Source organism: Mercenaria mercenaria, chromosome 7 (genome assembly GCF_021730395.1).
Source record: "Mercenaria mercenaria strain notata chromosome 7, MADL_Memer_1, whole genome shotgun sequence".
NCBI lineage: Eukaryota > Metazoa > Mollusca > Bivalvia > Venerida > Veneridae > Mercenaria > Mercenaria mercenaria.
In genome coordinates, this window is record NC_069367.1 from 69,273,348 (window position 1) to 69,289,133 (window position 15,786).

A 15,786-nucleotide genomic window follows, 5' to 3' on the forward strand; every position below is an offset into this window, starting at 1 on the left:
TGTAATTGGCTGTGACCCTGTATGATTGTTCGTTGAAAATTAATAACAAACAAAATAGAAGATATAATAAGAACAGCTAAGTTTAGAGGTATATAGAGGATATTAGGGGAAAGTGGGGTTGAATGAGCCATTTTTCTACCTCCTGGATTATTTTCGTCTTACAGTTATTGGATCAAATAGGACACAAGCTATATACATATCTTGACAAATTATCTACTTTTTAAGATACGTTTTATGTCTATTCATCTACAAATACGCTTCGAATGGGCATGTAAATGCAACAGAAAAAATGGCTCAACTTACCCCGTACAAGGGTTGATTGAGCCATATGAAGGGGCTAGTTGAGCCACAGAATATATGCTTAGAAAAGGTCATATATGCTCCCTATTTTGGGAGTGTGCTTGCGTGCATGCGCGCGTACGCGCGTGCGTCTTTAGTTGAGATAAACCAATACTAAACCCTTTAAGACCAGTAACTGTCGACTCTGCGTTATAAAACCTCATGCTTTTAAAAATAGATGAAATAATCTTCTAAGGTTTTTAACTTGTATTATAAGATAAAGTAACTTATATCACTACAATGTTTAAACAATGAAAACAGATGAAAGAAGTTCAATGAATTTTAAGCCGTTCACTTTTCAGCTACACTTTTGAAGAGCTATTGAATCACATACTCAGACACATATAATTCGTAGTCAGACTTACAGTGTTAAATAAAGTCTAGAACAAACCCAGAAAACTTGCTTATTTTCAGAATATAAACAGTTCATTCAAACTCATTGTAACTTTTGTTACCCGAAATGATTTCAACTTTCTGTTAAGAGTTCAAAAAACGTCAGACAAGAAACTATGTAACAGGTATTTACAAATTCGGCTAAGTCGAACAGTTATATCTCATCGTCCGATTCACAGTTTTGACAAACATACATTTTACCACCTAATGTACATTCCTCATGTGCCCATTTCTTACAAACGAGACATTGTATCCATTTTCTCCGCTTTTACTGTTGGAGTATGGTTCTACACAGACGAGGCAATACCATTCCTCTTCATCATCCGATGAAGTGTTATTTTTTCTCTGCTTCTGTGATTTTTTAATTACTGGCTTGTTTACTTTTGAGTTTTTCACACTCTTAACTTTTACCTTTTTGGACTTCTTTCTATTAAATTCCTCCTCAATTTTATTTTTTTCAGGTGTGTCCGTAAGAATCGCAGTTTTTCGTTTTCTTTTACTCAGTTTTCTCTGAGTTTTTCTCTTTTCAGCTTTTGGAAATGGCCGAATAACTTCCGGATCAAAACCACTTCCATTCTTACATTGCTTTTCAGAGTTGATTGTTGACATAGGCTGCAGCCTCTTTACTACGGCGTTGTAATGGGATGCTGCATTGCTGCCATCTAAAGCTAACAAGACCGTCCCTTTCACATTGTCTTTATTTCTGGGTTCCTGGATTATTTCTGTTATCTCTCCGTTTTCACCTACTCTGTATACCACGGCACGTAATTGGAATGCATTACACAGGGCTGTAAGCACTAGATCTCCAGTATCAGTATTGTACCGTTTCAGTTCAATATAATTCTGTATATCGTCAAGTACATTACTTCCTTCTGCTTGAAACATCTGATAAAATTGAATATTTTCTTTCATTTCAGTTTCTAATTTGAGACAAATACTTTCAGTGTTGACATCCTCTAGACCTTCAGCAATGTCCGTCACCGTCTACTCGTACTAGGTTCATATCCCTTTCCTGTAGATACGATTCAATCTGTGTCAACGGATAATTGAAAACAGGACCGATTTTCTGAGCGGATGATGTGCTGTCCTCAATGTTAACAGTAATATCGTCAACAATTTTTGAGTTTGGGTCCTCAGTACTTGGTTCTGGGCGGTCAGTTACAAAAGCTGGGGCGAAGTCAGATTCATGAAATACATTTGCATTCAATGGCCAAATACCGGTAACCTCAAATCCCTTCACAGCATTTTTTGAAGTGAAAGCATCATGCCAAACACCTTTAAGGATTCCAGGGATGTCATATATGGTCATGGGTATGCCGGGATGGGTACGCATCCATGAATCTTGAGCTGTGGCAACATACCTCTTCAGTGGTCCATACACCGTCCTATCTAAAGGCTGCAATTTATGCGAGCAATGTGGTGGAAAGGACAACATGACTATTCCGTTAGCTTTGGCGTTCAGGAGAATTTGAAGATCAAGATGTGAATAGTGGTTGTCTAACAATAATAGTATAGGTTTCTCTGTTGTTGGCTTGACATGTTTGACCAAATGGCTCATGAACTCTAAAAAGTGCTCTTCCGTCATCCACCCTGAGGGATTAGCGGCACCTATACACCCAGCCGGGCCGTCTCTAATAAAGTGTTATTTAAAATGTTTCCTTGGAAAAATTATAAGAGGAGGTATGGAATTCCCAATGGCATTGATGGCACCGCAAACAGTTACAAGCGAACCTCTCTCTGCCGACGTTAAAGCGCCAATTTGCTTAACTCCTTTACCAGCCACAATGTTGCGAGGCTTTTGCACAGTAGTAACGCCCGTTTCATCTACATTCCACACGTCGTTAGCAGTAAATTGATACCTATCTACTACTTCATTCAATTTTGCAAAAAAATCATTTACATTAGATTTGTTAAAGCTTGTGGCCCTAGACAAACTCGTGGCTTCAGGTTTTCTAACGGAAAGATTTGGGTGCCTTTTCATGAATAAATTGAACCAGTCTATCCCTGCTAAATTATTTGCTTTCCAAGATTTAGGCATATCAACACCAAATGCAAGAGCACATTCAAAAGCTAGTTTGCGAACCTCGTACGGAGTTAAACCGAAGTATATATTTGCAGCATTTAACAGGTATCTCTCAAGTGCGTTCTCCTGGAGTTCATTCAAAATTTTTCTGTTTCCATAATATCCAACTGGCGCCTTTTCAGTCCCAACTTTAGAAGCATTGTTCATAAATCTGGTAAGTGTCGTTCTGTCTATCTTTAGTTCTGTCGCGACAGATCTTACACTCCTTTTCTCATTCTTTACGAGATTCATTCCTCTTTCATAGACGCTACGAGGTATAGAGCCTCTGTCTGTCTTACGTTTATATGTCCGGGTCATACTTGATTCACCTCAACCTGAAAACGTAATGAATGTATACCAGTTACTAAGAGTTAATATTTGCACAGAAAACAGCATTTTATCACTTAATGTTGTTGATTAAAACGAAAATATTATGGGAAGAAGAAATATAAATAATCAATTTTGAGTTTGGGGTAGGTTGAGCCACTGTCACACCCTGACCCGTATGCAGTGGCTCAACCAACCCCATACACTCTTGTCTTACTGTATGGTAGTGACTTTAGATAAAATGGCGGTATGACCTTCATACATATTTACGAAACAATGCAGAGTAAAATTGCGATTATATAGATATACTTAAATCATTCATTGGCTGAATCATGTATTCGTGATGAAAAACTAACGACACATATGAAAAAATACTTACAGATACCGGAAATGGTTATATTGATATGAAATCAATATCTTTTTGCTTAAAGTCAAATAGATGCATATGGTCTCCGTTTGAAAAATGGCGCGTCTAAAACTTCTATCTGCATCGTTGTCGTCGCAATGCAAAGGGACGTAACAAGGGGTGGCTCATTCAACCCATGGCTCATTCAACCCCACTTTCCCCTACACGAGTGTCTTTTCATAATGAATTTATTAAACGAGTTGAGTAAAATAGTAAAATGCAATGCCCTGCCAATTTTATTCAGCGAGTTAAATAAATTCGATGAGAAATATCCAAATGTAATATTCTTTTTATCTCATGTCAGCCTTTCCTGTCGAAACATCAAAAACTCAACTTCCTTTAACCATGTAATTATAGGTTATTAGAATTGCATCGAGAAATATTGCACGACTTTAGGAGCGCAATATCATTCCGCGAATGAACTTTTATATGCGACGGTATACATGATATTGACGTCACAAATGACGTCACTCACCCGATATGAAATTTAAATTTCAATATGGAAAAGTCTTGATGTTTCGTATGGACGTTTCGGGATTCACTGAAACTGAACAGAGTTTTTGAATGAGTATGTAATAAACATGACAATTTGACCAACGTCTACTTTACTATTAGCACTACATCAACGTGAACGCTTTAGTACACTATAAGGAGAGATCGTGTTTGTATACAAATCCCATGTAGTTTCTATTTTTAGAACTAATAAGACAAAGATAGGGTGGGCAGACCACTGGCGCCAGATCAGAAAGAAAATGCCTCTGTACATGTTATACCCTACCCCTAGGTATTCAATAAGAACCATGGTCATGAACGGGAAAGTGCACTAACCCATTCCAATCGTACATTTCTCAACTTAAACGCGCAGTTCGGTGAATGGGTACCTAGTATATTGAACAAGCGATAATTTATCTTCCATCTTGCACCAATCACATTGTCTCAATATTCCATATTACTGAGATTATCAACATATTTTATGCTTTCGTCAACGTTACAGAAAAAACTTGCTTGAACTTCCCTAATGAATATCCGGTCTAGAGGTCACGGCAGTGCGCACATGTTTGTCGAAACGTAAACAAACAAAAACAGATTTTAAAAAAATCACAATTTTACACTAAAACTCGAAATGATGAATGAAATTCATCTTGTATATGATCTTTAATTTGAAATCGTACATTGGCCTGCATCTGTTCTGTATATTTTATTCATTTTGCACATTTTGCTGCATTTTCACATTTTAGCGAACACGTGTAGTAAAATGACGATTGACATACATTTTTACAACAGCCAATCAGAATGGTTTTGTCATCTAGAACGGAACTTCACCAGGGAAGTTCAAGCAAGTTTTTTTTGTAATGTTGAAATTACTATAAACTACGCGTTGTTTTTCTAAAATAAGATGTATTGAAAAATGTGACCGGTACACAATGGAACATAAAATACCACTTGTTTGATATCCATAGTACACATTTACCCCACTGCGTGTTTTAGGTATGAAATGCGCGATTGAAACGGGTTAGTATATTTTCCCGTTCACGACCATGGTTCTTATAGAATACCTAGGGGTGGATATATAACATGTACAGAGGCATTTTCTTTCTGATCTGGCGCCAGTGGGGCAGACGCCGAGCGTCCATGTTTTTTTGTAAACAGTCATGTTTTTCTAACGGCTTAAACTTTCATAAAACACAAATGATATCAATATTTTTTTGATCAGTGGAAAGAATATAAAACAAGCAATTTATTGATTACTTTTAATTATCATTTCGAAATAAAATGGCTTTATTACGAACGCTTAACTTACAGTGTTTTTTCTAAAAGTTTGGAGCATCGCTACGCCGCTATTAAAATCATATGTCATTGAAAATGGTCATTCATTTTAAAAAGATATTTAAATGAGAAAATATGAAAATCGTAAGCATTTCAAAACTTTTTGAATTTTTAAAATCCATAAATGAGCGAAAAAGTTATTGAAAATTAAAAATTCCGATCCTATACACAAACGGTGTAAAAACATTTGTTTTGCCAACCACCAGATAAACAGGTGTTAATGCGTGACGTCACGGCGATCATTTCATTTAATGGCTTTATTACAATCCCGATACGTCAAACATGTGATAAAGTAACATTCCAGTAACTTTCAGTTTCCAAAAAAGGACTTAATGGCAGAAGTTGAATTAATATGCAAAGATAGAACCATTTCTTAGAGTGAAAGTTAACAATTCCTCGAGAGACTGTTGTGACAGAATTTTATCAAGAAACAGTAATAATTCAATGACATATTCACTGTTCCAGCGAAAGAGATCAAGTTTCTTGTATCCAAGAGTCACAGTGGTGAAAAAAACAGAAAAGGATTTATTGCAAGTGTCAAATGCCAGATGATGGGTAAGGGAACTCTACTTTTCAGCAAACAATACTTACAATACCTGTTCATTTGATACATTAAAAAATATTCCTACATTTAAACTTTACAACTACTGTTTGATTTAGTATGTCTCCATCCATCGTTTGTGTTTGTGACCTTTAGCGGCTATATTATCATCATTTCTATTTGATAATCATTGGTTGATTGTGTGCTTTCTGTGCAGCATATCCTGGGCATGAGAAAGGGTAAGATATTCTACCTTTTTCTGCTTTACGGTACCCTAACATTAATCTTAAAACAAAAACATTTTGATTTACTAACGATTAATACTCAAACATCAAAAATATGTTTAAATTACTCTGTAACACGTACTGGAAGTTAAACATGCCAATTGTTCCCGTATCATCTTTTATTAATAACATTTATTTGAATTCATAAAACAACAGTGAGACTTTTTTAGCAATACAGTGTGAACTCGGCCCGAGTTTTTTCTAATACATTTAAACGTCGATAATTTTGAGTTGTTCCCTAAAAAAAGTATTACTGGGCGCCGCCATATTGATTATATACAAGAAGCAACGCGACGTCATTTAGCATTACGGTCTATGGAGAAAAATACAAAATTGAACATATCAATTTCAAAAAAATTTTTTTTGAAAAATGAAAAAAGTGCCTAGAGATATAGATCTGCGCTATATAAAAACATATTTTAGGGCATCATAACGCATATCATAATTTTAAAAATGATGTTAACCAGATAGGTGGGACAGACTTTAATACTTACTTCTAGGTTTTTATCGGTCCACTTCATCCACTGCTCATGCCATTAAGCAAACAAAAATTATATGTCGATCAGTTGGGGAAAATTACCAACTGGTATACTTGGCCACGAATTAACTTTAATGTTAGCTGACCGGCGGTCGTTTTCTCTCCATACATGCATTCATGAACTGGATTGAAATATAAAATGCTAATCAGGGAGCATTCCGAGGTATGTACGTAGAATATAAGAGTATATTCTAAGGGTGAAGTTTTGAACATTTATTACCTACTGTGCTGACTTGTATTTCTTTTGCAGGCAACACTTTATGATAATGTGCAGCCTCTGTAACGACTGGTTTCATCCAGAATGCCTGGGTATGGTGAAAGAATCTGTCGAGCTAAAGAAGGGTAGTAAATTCTTTTGCACTTTGTGTACAGAATTTAGAGTTCCAGAGATTCTAAAGGTGATTTTATCTCCCAGGTTTCTATTAATCGTGAGAAAAGCAAAACTACGATGAACTATACAAAATGTTAACAGATAATAATTACAGTGTTCACAGTGAAAATTGTTCTTACTTGACAATAACTTAACCGATGTCAGTTGATGGCATGGACAGTTTTCAAATCTTTCATTTCGTATTATTGCTGTCAGAATGGAGAGCTAAAATGTATTCGTCATAAAAATGTTTCTTGTAAAAATATGCTTAGTTTATTTTCTTGCACAACCTTTTTTGTTAACACCAGTTTGACAGACAAAAAGAATGTCCAATGGAATATGTTTAGTTAGGCACATATGACTTTATTTCCCTTCAAATTTAGATGATAGGCCTGGATTTGTTGTATGGCACCCATGTCCTGGGGTCAAATGTAAGAAAAATAGTGATACCATGTTTCTTTCTTTTATTGATACACTAGCCTGGTGACGAGGATGAAAAATTGGACGCAGGGTTTTTTATCACAACTGAAGACTTTGTAAACATGTATGTTTTCTTTATTAATTGGTTTTTAAGTGTATGTGTGTCGTCTCACCTCAATCGTTTTCATTTAATAGAGTAAATGATCACCGGAGTAAATACCTTAGTTGTTCTTGATGGAAGTACAAGTTTTCATTGGCGTTAAATCATGCACTCTACCTATGAAATGGATGCCAATACTGCAAATGAATGAATTCATTATCATGTCAGTATTAAAAATGAGCTATGTATGTATTCAAGACACTATAAAACAGCTTTGAACTGACTATTTAGCATAACAGTCTCTATCAAATGTGAATTCAATATAAAAAGAGAAAGAAGTAGTTTTAAAGGAACAGCCGCATATAAAGCCTTCGAATAAAATAAAAAATGATGGAAAATACCAAACTCGGTTTAGAGTCTGCTCTTGAGCAGTAATGATAAATACAACACTGCTCACGCCCACTAGCAATGACCTAAGTCGTATTCTATTTTATTGCTTTGACCAGAAGCATTTCTAAGTTCCAATGTATTCTTTCAGACCGCCTTTATAAAAAGAAAGAAGAAAAATACACATGCAAATAATGTTTGCATTTCTTCATGAACACTTCTAAAAAAGAAATTCTATGACTTATTTCAGATACCAGTAGTGTTGAGGAGAGTGCATGACATAGTTACACACACTGGCAAAATGAGGTACATGTCAACATGTTCATTTCTTTCTGTAAATTGCTACTGCATCTAAGTACCAGTTTGAACTAAAGTAAAATCCCGCCAGTTAGACCACCACCGGTTCTAAGGCAAAATGACCTTACTAGCGGGGAGGTCTTGCTAGCAGATGAACTATATGGACTGACAAAGTGTACCAGTTCTCACTCATTTATTTATATGTCGATATGTAATTTATGACTGAGCACTAGGTCCTAAAAATTCGATTTGACTGACCATGTTGAGCAATAACATTTTTGTTCACTTCTTACAGACAATAAATGATTTAACCCTAATTCTGATTTTTAAACAGTAATTCTGAGCGTAGTCATTTTGAATCCGAGAAGGAACAATAAATGAACAAGCTATTATATTATAGTAGCTGGCAACGCTTATTAACTGCATTCTTAATTTCCCAAATTTGATAATTTGCCTCAGTATATCATTTCAGATTATTAGACCCCTACCTGTTGAAAACAAGTTTCGGGGACTATAGGAATGCGCTTTTCCGTCATTCCGTCCGTCCGTCCGTCCGCAATTTCGTGTCCGGTCTATAACTCTGTCATCCACGAAGGGATTTTAATATTACTTGGCACAGATGTTCCCCATGATGAGACGACCTGTCATGCGCAAAACCCGGACCCCTAGCTCAAAGGTCAAGGTCACAATTGGAGGTCAAAGGTCAACAGGTCTTTTTTCCTGTCCGGTCCATAACTCTCCCATCCATGAAGGGATTTTAATATTACTTGGCACAAATGTTTCCCATGATGAGACGATGTGTCTTGCGCAAAACCCGGACCCCTAGCTCAAAGGTCAAGGTCACAATTTGAGGTCAAAGGTCAACAGGGCTTTTTTCCTGTCCGGTCCATAACTCTCCCATTCATGACGGGATTTTAATATTACTTGCAGAAATGTACCTCATGATAAGACGATGTGTCATGCACAACTTTCAGACCCCTAGAGGCTAGATCAAAGGTCAAGGTCACACTTAGCAGTCAAATGTTAACATAGCATGAACAGGGTCTGTTTCGTGTCCGGTCCATAACTCTGTCATCCATGAAGGGATTTTAATATTACTTGGCACAAATGTTTCCCATGGTGAGACGACGTGTCATGTGCAAATCCCGGACCCCTAGCTCAAAGGTCAAGGTCACAATTGGGGGTCAAAGGTCAACAAAGTTTTTTTTCCTGTCCCGTACATATCTTTGCTATCCATGAAGGGATTTTAATGTTACTTGGCACAAATGTTCCCCATGATGAGACAACATGTCGTGTGCAAAACCCGGACCCTTAGCTCAGTGGTCAAGGTCACAATTGGAGGTCAAAGGTCAATAAGGTTTTTTACCTGTCCGATCCAGAACTCTGTCATCCATCAAGGGATTACAATATTACTTAGCAAAAATGTTCCCCATGATGAGACGACATGTCATGCGCAACACCCAGAACCCAAGCTTAAAAGGTCAAGGTCACATTTTGGGATCAAAAGTCAATAGGATTTTTTTCCTGTCCAGTCTATAACTTTGTCATGCAAGACAGGATTTAAATATCAATTGGCACAAATATTACACTGGATGAGAAAACTTGTCATGCGCAAAACCCCGGCCCAAGGTCTAATGTCAAGGTCACACTTAGAAACCACAGGTCAGACACAAGAATGACTGCCTAGAGCATTTCTTCTACATGCATGGAGGGATTTTGATGTAACTTGGCACAAATGTTCACCAACATAAGAAGGATTGTCATGCGCAAGAACCAGGTCCCTAGGTCTAAGGTCAAGGTCATATTTAGAGGTCAACGGTCAAATTCAAGAATGACTGTCCGGAGCATTTCTTCTTCATGCATAGACGGATTTTGGTGTAACTTAGACCAAATGTTCACCACCACGAGGCACCCTTGTTTTTAGAATTACGTCCCATTGTTGTTACTTTAAATAGATTTTACTATAAATAGATTTTATTGTAACTTTTTTATTTCTGGCCGTAGAGAAAAATCGAGACCACTTTTCTATGGTACAACATTCATGTTACATCCAATATTTAGGTGTATTTTGACCTATCTCTACCTGGTAAAGAGTTTCTTGTGGACTTATCTTATATAGATTTTTATAAGGATTAATTTCCCTTTGTTGTTACTATAAATAACTTATATGATAACTTTTTATAATCGGCCAAAACAATTCAATATGAAAACAACTTTGGGTTTTTATATATGCACATTTTAATCCAAGTGTGTTGTTATAACATATTGTATATATAGTACAATATTGTTTATACATCATTGACAGATATCAGTTCATTATGTTATACTGCAGTAGAAATTAGGTGCCTTCCAGTAGGGGACTTTGTATTGCATGGCAATACTTCATTCACTTGTTAGATTTGTTTTCTTCTTAGCAAACAGCCGTGGTTGAGAAGACACCTGCTGTTCAAACATAAAAAACTAAGCGAAGCATGGATTTGGATTTGCCATTTTCAGTCAGCCGATAGTTATTTCACACATTCATCTACATCTACGGAGATACTCCCAACAATCAATTTCTGGGAGGTCGGGCCAGTGGTTAAAAGCATGTTGCTATGTTACATGATACATAATATTCATGTTGTTAAAAGAGTAAGAGCAGTAATATATACAGCTTGTTAAAAATAAAAACAGGATGATGACATTAGTACATATACGAGTCTAGGTCAGATGTGAAGCACTGAAGGTTCACACTGTCCTTGATGTTATAAGGTAAGGCGTTCCAGTATCTGATTGTGCGGGGGGAAAAAGAGTTCATATGATATTGTGTTCTTGAAGATGAAATGATAAAGTTTTAATTACTAGAGGTTTTCAGGTGGTTTTGATCTACAGATACGAGGTTGTGTGATATTTTATACAACATAATTAAAGATGCATGTATTCTTCTTTGTTCTTATGTCTGCCATTTAAAAGTTTCAAGCATTGATGTTACGCTGCTTTGGTATGAGTAGTCATTTATAACATATCTGGCTGCAGCTCTTTGTACCTTTTCTATCTCATGTGTTAAGTTTTTCTGCCATGGATGCCATATGGTGTTACAGTATTCTAATTGTGGACGAACGAATGTTTTGTAGGTAGTTTCTTTGATATTACGGTTATTACATTGTACATTTCTTTTTATAAATCTGAGGGTGTTACTATAGCTTTTGAAGATGTAATTTCAATATGTTTTTTTCCAACTAAAGTCATCACTAATAGTAATCCCAAAGATATTTAGCATTTTCTGTGGTTTTTAGTTCTTGATTATGTAATTTATATGGAAAGATGATATTTTTTCTTTTTTAGAGATTCTTATGATTTCGCATTTATCAGGATTAAATTCCATTGACCATTTACGTTCCCATTCTAATTCTGCTAAAATCTTGTAAACATAATAAATGTTGATATCAAAAGTACCTCTACGCATGACAGATATGTTTTTGTTTTAAATATGATTCTGCCAAAAACCCTATTGAACTGATAACGACTAAGATCTATAATTCTAAATCCCATAACTTTTAGCCTCAAGCACTACCTTGCAGTATCAGTTTGAAGAAAATCAGGGAAATCGTCCAAATAAGAAATTCACTTAACAGACAATGGTACTGAAAATGCCAAGGGATCTTAATTATGAGAAAAAATAAATAAATTCAAACCTTTTTGCTCTTGAGTACAGACATGCATCCATGTTCACAATGAAAGTGAGTTCAGACATTTGGCGAAATAATGAATGAATGAAATTACTAAGTTTATTATGAAATATAATTACATGTAAAGTCCACATTAGTTAAGCAAATTTAAAATATTTACACAAAAATCAGAATATCAGAGTAAGCGAATTGGGACAGGACTGGTCAAATAACTCTGGAATAATAGTGAACATGCGCAAGTGTTACAGTATTCAAGTAATTGAATAAAATGCTATCTTTTCTCTATTAAATATAGCAAAGAGATAGGCTAGCGGCTCATGTTAGTGATTAAGGCCAATATGTTTGTATTTTAGGCAACTCTTTTTTTTTGAACACTTCCTGAAGAATATGTTCCTAAAATACAATCACAGGTATATTTTTCTGAATTAATAGATGTGTCATAGGTGAATGTGTGGTGCATTCAAGATCTTTTAACAAAACGCATATAAAACCGGCCAAAAAGTTAAAAAGTTTCATTTGGTAAGAAGAGCCTAACATCTCAAAGTATTTAATATCGAAAAATGGTCAAAAAGAATTGTAGCCCAGTGACCTCTTTTTATGTTTTATTTCTATATTTGAAAACAATCTGATTAATGTAGTCGGCATTTGGTTCTGCTATATTCCAGTATGATTAGCGTATTCAGGCCTGACACACAAAAAGGTATATTTTGAATGAATTGGGTAGTCTTTTGAATACTTATATAATCATTAGCAATCATGATCAAAAAAGCACCATTTTAACGCTGGAAAAGTTTGGATAACTCATCGGTAGTTTAGCAGTGCTTACTCTCTTCACGGGTAAACAGCCTCATATCAGTGCAAATCTGCTCTGCTTTATGCAAGTTTGCTTTATGAGTACATGTTTCTTTTTAATTCAAGGGCTTTAATGAGACTTTGTTTTTGCTTCATAGTACACGTACTAATTAAGCAGTGCTTAATCGATAACATAAAACCACACTGTGCAGAGGAGACAACCATGTTTTTAATTCGTAAAGTCACATGGTTTTTTCCAGGAATTCCAGATAAATTTGAAAATGGTGGGAATAATATTTGTCAGACGTCATCTGAAATAATAATCATGTCGTTGTTTTGCTTTTATCTTTTCTTCAAAGCGTAGAAAATGTGTTCTGAATGATTGAAAAAGTGAATGCAACTCTTCGGAACCTGCGCTCAAGCAAGACGCAGTTTGGACATAAACAAAGAAGACTTAAAGTATGACAATATACTGCGGTAAAGTCATTGTGTCACAGTCGTAACGTCAAACGTTAGAGCGGCACGCTGAAAATGATTACGACACAAAGCAGGCAAATGTTTGCTTGATGTCGTCAATGATGTATATACATGTAGTAATCCCAAATATCCTGTTAGAATGGAAAATACATATTTCAAACAATCTCTTTAATTAAATAATTATCAGATGAGCATTACCAAATCTCTCGAAATGCGCCTTCTTGATATAATTTCTTCGCTCCTGAATTCCAAACAGCGAGGCTATTCAACGATAAAGTCATTTTTTGGGTAACTTATTTCTTTAACAATATTTTCTGTTATAAAAAGACCTTGAGAAATATTTTATTTTAGTTTATATATATATCAAAGATATTTATAGTAGTATATTTAAAGATTAATAGTCATTACCACCATGTTTTGTTTTCCGTTGAATGTGTTCATCAGCATTATAGACCGATAAGTATTAATCTGCTATTTAAATCTGTTAAATGTTGGCTAGTGATAGATAACCGTATGTAATGAGTATTATGAGTGTTTACATTTATAAATGATGGTGTTAGATAAGACACATCGCTGTTTTATATAGAATGAGATGAATGAAATGTTTCGGTTTCATACATGTGAAGTATGGCTAAGTATATAATTCATTCTAACTTAAACTTGCAGTCTATTCTGCGTTGAATTAAAACAAAACAAAAGAAGTAAAAATATTCGTTGTTATCTTTTGAACTTGCAGATTTGCAAAAAAAAAAAAAAACGGAATAAAATCGAAAGTCCAGATTTTACAGAGGCAACAGGCTTGTTCTGTAATAACATCTTTTGGAAACATAGAATGCAACGAAGCAAAACAAGAGCAAACTCGGTTTGACTGAGTCTGTTCATGATGCAACACCCCTTACGTCCCTATCACCGGCTTAAGCGAAATTCTATCCGGTGAACCCCTGTAAGGGAGATTCCTGCCGTAGGAGCCTTTGATAAGAACACCGCCGAAACTTATTTGCATTCTTCTTCAGTAGAAATAATGTTATTGTACAAATTAAATAGTGTAAAGTCTTGACTACATCAAAATGCATAGCCCAATTAGCATATTTCGAATTTCATCAATTGCGTTTATTTCAGAAATAGAGAGAACATGCAGTAATTAATACAAGATAGCCTTCCCTACTTATGAAATCATCGTTTAAGCCGCGCCGTGAGAAAACCAACATAGTGACTTTGCGACCAGCATGGATCCAGACCAGTTCGCTTTCAAAGACTATTGCAATTAGAGAAAATGTTAGCGAAAAGCATGGATCCTGACCAGGCTGCGCGGATGCGCAGGCTGGTCTGGATCCATGCTGGTCGCAAAGTCACTATGTTGGTTTTCTCATGGCACCGCTCATTTATCACGCATTGAACATAACTACCAGCCGTGTTGGACACCTTGCATCACCGATAAGGCATAGAACACCTAATAAATCACCAACTGAGTTACACATCTTGCGTCACTGATCATGTATAGAGCATTGTTCAGCTAATCACGAGGTACACACGCTTTAGTGACACGAACAACGGCTATGTTACATGTGTGACTACATTTATATATCGACACTAGCTAAAAGAAGTATTGAACTCAGCACATCAAAAGCTTTCCACCAACTGTGTTATCTGACTTTTCCATAGAAACATGTATATTGAACGTTGTCTTAAATCTTTTCAATGCAGCTCAGCAGAAAGAATCCGAAGATTAAGTCTTAAACTGACACAAATCAGACTCGGTTAGCTTGATATTTTATCTATATAGAAATATATTTGCTTCAAAATTAATGAATATATGGCCATTGTAACTATGAAAAGGTATCGATTTGCACTGTCTACACAAAGATTAGCCACTGATATACTTGCAAGGGAAACTGGCAGATAAGGAAAACCTGAAAGTATCCCACATGATGACCGAAAATGTACAAGGTGTAATGTCCTTGAGGACGAATATCACTTTGTCATGAATGTCAGGATTTTTTAGTTCTGCAAAAAGCGTATATCAGAAATTATTTCAGGCGTCATCCTAGCTTTTTAAATATTTTTACAGTTAACAAAAAGTGATAATATCAATGATGTACGCATTGTTCCATTTATATTTACAAAGCTTTTGAATTAAAAAAATAATACAAATAGGATCTAAAGGCATGTAGATGTCCATCTGTGATGTACATCCAGCTGTTGTCTTATTTTGGACTTTACATGTACATGTTAACTTTCTATGTATTTATAATATTAAAGGGAAAGGCAACATTGTTCTCAATTTCCTCAGCTGATTTCTTAAAACATTTAAAGAAGTGAAAGAATTTTCAAAATTGGACTAAAAATGAAAAAGTTATGAGCATTTAAATATTTTGTCAAATTGGTTGCCATTTTGTTTCCATGGCAACAAAAAGCAAAATGGCGGATTTATTAAATTTTCAGATACACATTTGAACTGTATTTACTCATTTCAGTAAAATAAGTTCTCTACTTTTTCTAGCTATAATGAAAGAAATTATCATGTTTTACATCTAACACTCAAAAACATATGAAAATTA

At 35.4% G+C, this 15,786-nt stretch overlaps 1 long non-coding RNA gene across 1 annotated transcript; it reads left to right on the forward strand.

The window, feature by feature from the left end:
- The first annotated feature begins 5,259 nt into the window (after nt 1-5,259).
- LOC123555331 (uncharacterized) lies at nt 5,260-13,729 on the forward strand. Its single transcript, XR_006687237.2, has 5 exons — nt 5,260-5,909; nt 6,968-7,115; nt 7,567-7,631; nt 8,245-8,300; nt 10,706-13,729. It is a non-coding gene; the product is annotated as an uncharacterized LOC123555331 (long non-coding RNA).
- Nucleotides 13,730-15,786: the final 2,057 nt, after the last annotated feature.